The following is a 9,219-nucleotide window of genomic DNA, read 5'->3' as shown; positions in this document are numbered from 1 at the left end:
CACTGACTTACATTAAAAGTAAAGCATGTGTTTTCCAGTGATATACACAATTATATGTACAGTGAGTTAATTAGTATTGTACATATTGTACTGTATTATTGTACATAATTTCAAATTTAGCTCAATGTCTTCGTTTATCTCATTCCCCAGGGTAGAGTGACAGGATACAACTGACGTCGTTCACATTATTATTGTGCAGGTGGACAATAGTGTATTTTCAAAAGCTATGACTCTTGTGTCTCAGAGAGCTCACAGTGGCCTCCTGCTGAGTGGAAAGCTTTAGCAAAGTCTTTCAGAGATGTGTGTTGCATAAGCAGGGGAAACTGTGGGAGAGGAACACTCAATAGTCTGTAAATGGCTGGCACAAGGGACAAAAAGAAGTGCTCACCTGCGTCAAGAAGCTTCACCTGCTCATCTGACTCAGCCGGCATTGAATTCAACACCTGCTACGACAGAAGGCTGCTGTTTTTGCCATTGTGGGAAAGTGTGAAGTACTACCATGTAAAACTCTGACTCCTGTGTGAAAGTGAACAGAAATGTGGTACTTCTATATGTTTGTCACATCAGACAGAATGTGAACTAGGCATCCACTGTGATGTGGACAGAATCGCAGATGAACACGGATAAAAACACCAATGTGATTTATTACAAAACAAATCACAAACGTTAAAGGGTAAAGCAGCAACGTAGTCAATGTCCAGACTAGAGTCAAAACCACAAATCAGAAAACACCAGTTAAGGTACCAAAAGGGAAAAGGCAAAAAGTCAATGAACAGGTAGGGAGGTCAGAACATGAAAGCAAACAGCACATAGGAAGAACGCTCAGTGAAACAGTACTTTGCAATGTGACTACAATGTGAAGGTTTCAGCTGGGGGAAGAGCTTTTTCTTATAAAGCCCCCAAACTCTGGAATGATCTTCCAGAAACTGTTCGGGACACAGACACAGTCTCAATCTTTAAGACTAGGCTGAAAACTCACTTGTTCAGTTTAGCTTTTGGTAGCTAATGTTCCCCCTTAGATAAAGGCAGCAGATCCAGGGGTCCATGGACACAGGGAATTATAGTAAACTGAGACGCTGGTGCTGTCGTCCCGCTGCTCGCACACGGTCACTCAAGTTTGTGGACGGTGGAGCGGAGGGATGCCAAACTGTTTCAGAGTGCTGCGGTGTCTGTGTGTCTTTCTGGTTCTCTCCTTTTAGTTAAGCTGTCATAGTCAGATGTGCTGGAGTCGTTAGCCACACTCTGTAAATGTTTACATTCCCTGTTTAAGTACAAACGGATAGATTTAAAACTAATTCCATTTACCTGCTTTCTTTCCGAGTATACAATCACCCATATGTCTGGCTGGACACTGAAGGACGACTGACTGCTGAGCCCTCCTGCTACCCACTTCAGACCAGCTGCCCATGTCCCAGCTACCACTACCTACCTTGGACGAGCTGCCCACCCCACGCTGATATTCTCATAGACTCCTAGTTATTCCTAATACCAATATTACTGCTATTAATATTAGTAGTATAATCACTTGTAGGTAGTTTGACCAGAGGAGGATGGGTCCCCCCTGGTGAGCCTGGTTCCTCCCAAGGTTTCTTCCTCAGTTCTGAGGGAGTTTTTCCTTGCCACTGTTGCCCCTGGCTTGCCCACTGGGGGGTTCTGTACATTCTTACAGTCCTGTTGAAACTTTGTCTTTTCCGAAATTCTGTAAAGCTGCTTTGTGACAACATCTGTTGTAAAAAGCGCTATACAAATAAATTTGATTTGATTTGATTTGATTTGACTACCTAAAGCCCGGGCATAAATAGTCTAAGCTATTTGTCACCTGATAACATACAGGTGTGGACCATTAATAATCAGGGGACTGAGATCTCTGATAGGTTTGCGGTGGAGAGTATGGAGTCACGTGAGACTCCCGAGGATCTTGGGAGATGTAGTCCATCTCCTGCAGGGAAGGATACGAATGCCTGACATCCACTGGGTTGAAAGAAAACAAAAACAGCTCTCATTGTTATAAGTGCAGCAGTGAGTAATGTTTGTTTATTTGAGCTCTATTTATTTATATCTTTTGCTAGTTGGGAGCTTAGTATCAACAACTAGGAAGGAAGACAGCTAATAGGCCAATCAGACTACCTATGCTTATACTTCAATGACCTAAAACCAATTCAATTGTTAACCACAATTATTGCCATGGCAGTCAATCATGAGATAATAAGTCACGTTTGTGACAGGCCGGCCTATGAATGAATTTTTAATGTGCTTCAAGGTGTATCTCAATCTTAACATGTAGCAAAATAATCACAGTGCTGGAGCCAAAAAACATGACTGGTCTTTAATTAATCAATACTTGTTCCTCAGAGGCAGCTGCCACTTCTAAGATTAATCACTCTGACTCTCCATCCTCTGGCACACAATATTCACTTTAAAGCAGCTGAACATAGCACATTTCACATTTCTACAGCATAACTTCCCCACTGACTGACAAGAAATGTCTTAAATTGTAGCTGACGCCTTGTAAGTAAGTGTTTTCACTATATATCATTGGCAACAATGATCTTTTTGCTCAGCTTGCTTTGCTTACTTTGCAGAGTCTTTGTTAGCTTCAGTCCATCTCAGTAAGTTGTTTAACATGACCTCAGTATTAGAGTTAACAAACTAGCTTGCAGAAATATCTAGTTTACAACTTAAAACAAACACATCCTCAAATACCAACAGGTATTGCCCAGAAGGACCCCCAGCTAATCCCAATGCACTCGTTACAGATTCATGCACAGTTTATTTCATACAGTCATTCATTTCATATCATCACTGACGGAACAAAACCTCATATCTCCATTTGTTCAGAATTAGAATATTTCAGCTCTCCCTTCAATGTAGCAATATTTCATGATAAATCGATCAAAAAACATGACAGGAAAAAAACGTTCCATTAACTTCCGTTAAAAGCTAAGAACCTTTTTAGCTTCTCCTGTAAAGTGGAGATACAGGGTTTTGTTGCAACTGTAATTAAATATGAACCATTTTACAAAATTAGTTTAAACTGCAGTCCCACATAAAAAAAACTTAAAAAAAGACAAAGTTTTCAACCTTAGATATTTACAAGGATTATGCTATGATCTGTTTAAACCCAAGGCATTGTTTGAGGTAGTAATAAGTTAGATGTCTACATAAATCATCATTAATAGGGCACTTTCTTTTTTTTTGTATTTTATTTTCAATATTGCTTTTAAAAAGACTGAATTCTTGAAAGATGTGAAGTTGAAAGACTTTTTTGTTATGACTTTAATTTTTAAATAAAAAGACTTCAAAACATGCTATCACACATTTTAATGTCACTACTGGAACACACTGAGTTCTAGTACATATGCAGAGCCTTATTTTAGCCACACAGTGAGACTGTGTGCCTGTCCCTCATGGCCACATGCTGAGCAGTTAGATCACATTATTTTGAAGTAAACATGTCCCAAAGTCTGAAAATCAGTCTGTAACATTACAAATTGTCACTACCAAAACATATATTTTCTGTAATTCAGGAAACTTTTTTGCATTTTAATGAAAAACTTTCTAATTTTATGTGTGCACAACACTATATACATCAGTTTCACATGAATAAAATAAATGACATCAACTCCACTCGTGCCAAAAATAAGTAAGCTGAAATAAAAAGCAATGAAGAAATGTGTGTTGCTGTAACGTTTATTGTAGTAAAATCCTTTACAAATATGAATCAAATGAAGCATTTTTTTCTGTTCAAAGCTGTGTTCGCTTGCTAGCTAAGGTTTTTGAGTTCTGCTCAATATTAGATAAAATTGTTACAATTGAAACATTTGTTAACATTTCAGAGGTGTTATTATTTGTTATTATTAACAAAATGGAATGTTTAATCATTTCCATTAATAAATGAAGCTCATAATTAACATTCAGGGCAATTTAAAGCAAAAGGATTTTCGTCTAAAGACCACATTAGTTAAAAGTCCAAAATGTGTTTTGGACTTTTGTGTGTTCAGTGTGTTCAGTTGAATGATTCATGTGTGTGTACTTCAGTTCTTTTGGCCAGCCTGTCCATGCAAGTCCAGAAGGTGCGATTCATTAAACACATCCCAAAAAAGCTCTCTGTCAGCGCTCTTCACTGTAAAAAGTTGGAACATTTACTTTTTGCAAAAATCCAAGGATGAGAACAATGTGTTTTCAAGTGGCACTTATGTCTATTGTGTTTTATGGCTCTTCCTTCCATAAACAACAAGCTGAAGACCAGAAATCAAGTAAATTTCACCTGCTTTTAGCTTTCCTATGCAAAAAGTACCACGTTGTCATCACCACCCTTTTTAGTGAGGTAACAGTATTGTGTGTATTTGCATTTGTCTACCAGAGAAGATCAGAACAGAAGCACGTGTAAGAACAGAATAGATTCTCAACATGAATGGCAGCCTTCCTAAGGAAACAAGAAGGTGTTGCATAACTTTCTGCGTGAACTAGATCCGAGGGTGTGATAAAACCTGCTGCAAGTCGTAGCTAAATGACATACTGGATTTCTTCATGGAGGTGTGGTGTGTTGTCTAAAATTCATGTGTTGCATAAGCAGTGCTGCCTCTGCATGTGTTCCATCCTAATGAAAGCATTAGCCATCCTCTTTGCTCTTATACATCATATCCGTGTATTCTTTAGGAGAGTATGCCACAGATGGGTTCCATTGTTCAGTGTACTGTACAGCAGGAGTCAGGCTGAAGCACTGGCGACTGGAGTACCATTCATTTCCCTTTTGGGTTCCTGCTCCTGCCCAGTGTAAGAACACCCTGTGCACCATGCCATGCCAGTAATGGAAAAGCTGTCATCACAATAAATCTGAGGGGAAAAAGGGCATTGGGGTTATTCCATTAAAATATAAAAGGATTTGTGTGTATATCTGTATATATATGGAAAGAGATATAACACACACACACACACACACACACACACACACACACACACACACACACATAGACATATATACATATATGTGTGTGCGTGTGTGTACATATATATCACATATATATTTAGCACTTTGAGATTTGCTTAAAATGTAAAGTATGTTACAAATAAAATGTATTATTATTATTATTGTTATTATTATTATTGTTACTGCGGTCAGAAGAAAACTTTGTATCTCAATTTTTGCCGTTTTTCAGTTTTGGATTCAATTTAAAAATGCCTTTACATTGTGTGCAAATTTCATAAAGAATGGATCAAAAGAAACAGACAAAAATGACATAGAAAAAAGTCTGGTTCCATTGACTTACATTAAAGGTAAAGTGACTTTTTTCCTTCTCCTGTAAAGTTACCATTTTGGAGTTATGAGGTATATATATATATAAATACCCACACATACACATGCATGTGCCTGAATGTTAGTTACTGAAACTGAGAGCATGGAGTTTCATAATTCCTTTCTTTTTTTCTTTTTTCACTATAGGTAACAGCTGGGCATTCAGATTAAACCCCTACACCAACAAAAACACACCACTCTTGTACTATTTAAACTAAGCTTAGTAAAGCAGTTGCGTAGTGTTCTGGGCCGTCTGCAGTGTGATCTTTCATTTTGGGAGTAGGAGACAGACGTCTTTTTGTGGGGTGTGTGCAGCTATGCAGGCGTCTCTGTTGTAGTGGGCAGTAAAGCAGTGAAAAAGAATCTGACCTCCTGCTGTTTCAGCCACACATGCACACACACACACACACACACCAACCCATTTGTCTTATATGTCAAGTCAACATCATTTCTATTGGCCGGTTTGTAAAGACATTTTGACTGCAGCTGGTATGTTCAAATTACAAACAAAAATGAGAAGTTTTGTTGTGACGGTTGTGACATGTAAGTACTTCTGTATATAACAATATCTATATAATAAGGTAATTTGGATATCTACATGAAATAATATGCTCCAATATGCACACACACACACACACACACACACACACACACACACTGATAAACTAAAATACTATGAGAATTCACAGATAAGTGACAAATACTAGACATTAAGTAAAGAATCTATCCATGTAGCTCACATGTTGGATGTGGTAACTGGTAGGCATGAAGACTTGTGCAACTTTGACAAGGTCCAAACTGTTATGGCTAGATTGTCTCCAAAATGGAGAAGCTCCTGGTTAGCAATGAGAAGTACCTACCAACCCACTGTTCCACTTTCATTTACACCACATGGATCGCAGTGTACATGTGTGGCATTATCTGGGGAAGTGATGGCACCAGGATACACTGTGGGGAGAAGACAAACTGGTAGAAGGAGTGTGATGCTCTGGGCAGTGTTCTGCTGGGAAATTCTTGGTCAGGAATTTCACATGGATGTCAGTTTGACACATGCCACCTTAACATCGTTGTGGACCAGGTACACTGCTTACCAGCAATGATATTTCCAGATGGCAGAGGCCTCTTTCAGCAGGATAATACACTCCAATGCAACCCTTCACACACTGTTTGAGAATGGTATGGATAACCATGTCAGAGAAGATCTGCTGCTAATGTCTTTGTGCCAGATAGCATAGATAACTATCAGAGATTTTGTGGTTTGGAGAGGAGTAAAACGAATATTTAACAAGTCATACATGTCTATACATGTATTTTATATATATATATATATATATATATATATATATATATATATATATATATTTACAATTGAAAAGTTTGGGCATTCATGGTTAAACTGTACGTTTTGATTAAAATATATATTTTGCTGATAGAAATATTATAATTTTCTAAGCTTGACTAACTTTACCCAAACTTTAACCTCAGTAAAGAACTTATTTTACCCTTTCAGTCTTAAACAAAGCAATTCACAAAATCAGAACAATTCTGCTGCACCTGACATTTCCTACAAAGGCAGAACACACACACACATAAAGTGACTATGCTGTTGACCCTTTTGGAGATTTCCTTAAATGGGCCATAGCCCTGGCTCACTGCATATTCCCTGCTCTTAAACACTGATACTTCTACTGAACTTCACAAGCACTCTACTCAGCACAGGCAGGTGCTGGAAAACATCCAGAAGTCTAGTCTTCCATCAAACGAAAGACATTTTTAAAGCCAGCTGCTGCTTACCTTGGGGTGACTCTGGTAGAGTTGACCTAAATCACAGAAGCCAGAATTCCCACACTCCATTTGTTCTATGTAAAAAAAAAAGATACTTGAGGCATCTCTTATTATTTTTTAATTTAATTATATTATAGTATATAAAAGGTCAATGAGACAGATAAGACCTCATGAACAGCCAGATGTGTTCCTGTAATTCAGGGCAGCAGGACACGATGACCAAAGCAACCAGTGTTTACAGTACACAGTGTGCTCAAACAGACATTCAGTGAAAGAGATCCAAAGAAGTTATATAACTGTTAAACAAAGACAATGTAATTTACTGTTGTATGAATTCTGTTTGTATCAGCTGATCAGAGCTCAGTGAATTCAGTTGTGAAATTTCCTTGCTACTAGATATTCCCCAGTCAATTGTCAGTGGTATTATAACTAAATGGAAGTGATTGGGAATGACAGCAGCTCAGACCTGAAGTGGTCAGCCACGTAAAATGACAAAGCGGGGTCAGCAGATGCTGAGGCACATAGCGCACAGAGGTTGCCAACTTTCTGCAGAGTCAATCGCTACAGACCTCTAAATTTAATGTGGTCTTCAGATGAGCTCAAGAACAGTATAGAGAGCTTCATGGAATGGGTTTCTATGGCTGAGCAGCTGCATCCAGTGAAAGGAACTCTTAATGTTTCAGCAGACCAAGAGATTTTGGACAATTTCATGCAATTTCATACTTTGTGGGAACAGTTTGGGGATGGGGACTGCGCACCAGTGCACAAAGCAAGGTCCATAAACATATAGATGAGTGAGTTTGGTGTGGAAGAAGTTGACTGGCCTGCACAGAGTACTGACCTTTGTGCAGGCCTGATAGAACACCTTTGGGGTGAATTAGAGCGGAGACTGCGAGCCAGGCCTTCTCCTCAGACATCAGTGTCTGACCTCACAAATGCTCTTCTGGAAGAATGGTCAAAAATTCCACACACACATATATATGTAAACACACACGCACACACACACACACACACACACACACACACACACACACACATACACACACACACACACACACACACACACACACACACACATATATATATATATATATATATATATATATATATATATATATATATATATATATATTATACTACTATATAATTGCATTGTGTTATATTGTATTATACTACAATTACTATAATTATAAATAAAATAATGTTAGAATTAATATACAATTCTTGTTACAGATTCAGTATTTATTCTCATATTAAACTAGGTTATTATACAATATTAATACTGAAGCCACTTACAAATAACCTTATAACTTAACCACAACACTTCATATCAGGACAGATACGGTCTCATGAGACTGAACTCTCAAATAGAAGTGCATGTTTTCTTGAATTGACCTGTTAGTTTGAACTGGGTGCTGAATGTAATGTTAATATCTAACATATAAAGAGACAAACACAAATATTGGTAAAATTTTCAACCGAATGATGTTTTGGTTGGGTCCTGTGCCATCCTTTACAGAGTAATCACAAGGACTTTACATGTTATTTTTCCATATGTGGACTCATGTTTCATTTGATAGACAATTTCTCACATAATTATTCAATTATATAACATGTATCAGTAACACTTTATTATATAGGTCAAATATGCAGGTTTATTGAGGTCGCATTCTTTGTTCAGTAAATATCAAATTAAACTCAAAATAAATGTTTAATTCACTGTGACTTAAACTTTGATCATTATGATCTGTTTTAATACAACACCGGATGTCTAATATGTGAAATCTGCTATTATTAGTTGTGATATTGCACAATAAACACTTGACCTGGTTATGCAAACTGTTGGTCAACTAGATTCATGTAGAATGTCAACATTTTGTTCCTCTAGGTTCTTTCAAGACTTCAAGATGTGCTCTAAATGATAAAGTAGACTTTTAGTCATCACTCATTAAAGGTTAAACAAATCCATTTAAATCACAAATTTAATGGCTATTGAAAACATTTTGAGTACAAAAACTGTTCCATGTAAGTTCAATTGATAATTTATAAAATGATTAAATAATTAAAATATGCTCAGCATCTATGTTTTCAGTTACCAAAAAGCCATGAAATGATCTTGACTTGAAAATACAGGATGC

The 9,219-nt window shown here is 37.4% G+C and overlaps 1 long non-coding RNA gene across 2 annotated transcripts; it reads right to left on the bottom strand.

Annotated features, from left to right (window-relative positions):
* Window positions 1–3,579: 3,579 nt before the first annotated feature.
* LOC108423426 lies at window positions 3,580–7,293 on the bottom strand. Of its 2 annotated transcripts, XR_001857556.2 has the most exons (5): window positions 7,249–7,293; window positions 7,091–7,155; window positions 6,388–6,459; window positions 6,157–6,244; window positions 3,580–4,836 (listed from the first exon to the last, which is right to left on the bottom strand). It is a non-coding gene; the product is annotated as an uncharacterized LOC108423426 (long non-coding RNA). The 2 variants fall into 2 exon arrangements; XR_001857555.2 differs by having other exon boundaries at window positions 6,157–6,459.
* Between the last annotated feature and the right edge of the window lie 1,926 nt (window positions 7,294–9,219).

This window comes from Pygocentrus nattereri, chromosome 10 (genome assembly GCF_015220715.1).
Source record: "Pygocentrus nattereri isolate fPygNat1 chromosome 10, fPygNat1.pri, whole genome shotgun sequence".
NCBI classification, from domain to species: domain Eukaryota; kingdom Metazoa; phylum Chordata; class Actinopteri; order Characiformes; family Serrasalmidae; genus Pygocentrus; species Pygocentrus nattereri.
Note: the sequence above shows the minus strand (reverse complement) of the source record. Positions and strands in the feature narration are given on the sequence as shown.